The following is a 1,634-nucleotide window of genomic DNA, read 5'->3' as shown; positions in this document are numbered from 1 at the left end:
ACTTTATTAATCCCGAGGGAAATTTAGGAAGAGTAATGATGGACGGAGAATGGACCACACATCTTCTGCCCTTGCAGCATTAATAGATTGTTGAAATGTGCTTACTTTGACACTATGACAAACTAGTGAGTCAACGACTTTCCTAACACAGTCAAACATCAAGCAAGTGCAACACAAGACGGCAAATAAGCTACTTACTAGTTTGGTAGACAGTAGTAACCTGGCGTCTTAAGGCAAACTTACATAACGCAGTAGGATAATATGCCTACGGACCCTGGTATGACAATAGCACAGAGGCTATTCTCCATATTAAACGTCATTGCAGCGCCCCAATTTTTTTAAGCTGTTTTTTTTTTTTTAAAGGTTAGATTGCTAATCCTTACCCTTACCCTAAAGTACAATTGCTAAATACAGTTACTTTAAGGCAAAAGAGTTCCTCACGTTCAGAGGCTGTTCAAAAGTTGCTCACGTTGAGCTTTCTGGCACACACATTCCATGGTATGTTTGGTGCATTTCATAATAGCCAAGTAAATAAACATGATGCTGACGGTGAGCTGCAAAAAATAATCTATTAATGCCACGGTTATAGGGGGTCCATTCTCTGTCCATCATTACTCTTCGTATCGTAAAGAATGACTTCCGGTCGGGTTTACCCAACCAAGCCTCGTTTTCGTTTTCAATATGGCCGCGACGTGAATAAGGCGAATAGAAGATTCTATTGCTAAGCTAAAACATTTCTCAAAACTGGACTTTCAATCAAAACGTGAAGTGATCAATAATGGGAGACCAATGCCGGAGCTAAAAGTTATGCTTCAAACGACGGGACAGAAGATAACTCGATCGACTTCTCACATTCAAAGCCATATTGTTTTGAAAATGTTTGGAACCTCAAGAATGTATTTGGTTTTGGACGTACAGCGGCAGCTCAGTTGATTTCCCATTATTTCTCTTAGGATTGTTTAATGTCTATGTGAAGCCATTTAACACCACACAAGTGGTTGTGATCACGTTGAACCCAAGACTGCTTTTTATTGGTGAGCTGATTTTGAGAAATTAAATTGCAGCTAAAGTTGTATTACCTGGTTGCTATGGTTATCCAGTTGCTACGCTAGCTAAGGAAACTTAATAACCTTAAACGATTTAATTGGAAGAGTTAAATTTGCATGAATTGATAGCTGGTTATCTAGCTGATGTTAAAGTCTCCTCGATTTAACTCTTAAAATTATAATGGGAAAGGGTAGAAACCCTCAGGGTGCTTGTGCAACTTCGTATGAAAGAGTTCATATTTACAAGTTCATATTAACACGAGTTCATCACAAACTAGCAGCTGCCAACTGTATGTACCTTACCTATACCGGTGTAAAGAATGCTGATATGAAAAGCAACCAGTAGTCAATGTGCAAGCTGCCAATTGAATGGTAAAGGTAGGTATACATTTTCACATCTCTCCTCCTGTGAAATGACATAGTATCCACCAATATTTCCTCATTTTATCAAATTGAATTTCAAGTTCAAACGGAGGGCTTCTCAGTCAGAAGTGGTTTATCACAACAAAAACTAGTCTTTCATGCTACAAATAATAATACTAATAATAACAACAACAACCTCTGTTATTGTAATTATAATATCTACAA

Source organism: Clupea harengus, chromosome 8 (genome assembly GCF_900700415.2).
Source record: "Clupea harengus chromosome 8, Ch_v2.0.2, whole genome shotgun sequence".
NCBI classification, from domain to species: domain Eukaryota; kingdom Metazoa; phylum Chordata; class Actinopteri; order Clupeiformes; family Clupeidae; genus Clupea; species Clupea harengus.
Note: the sequence above shows the minus strand (reverse complement) of the source record.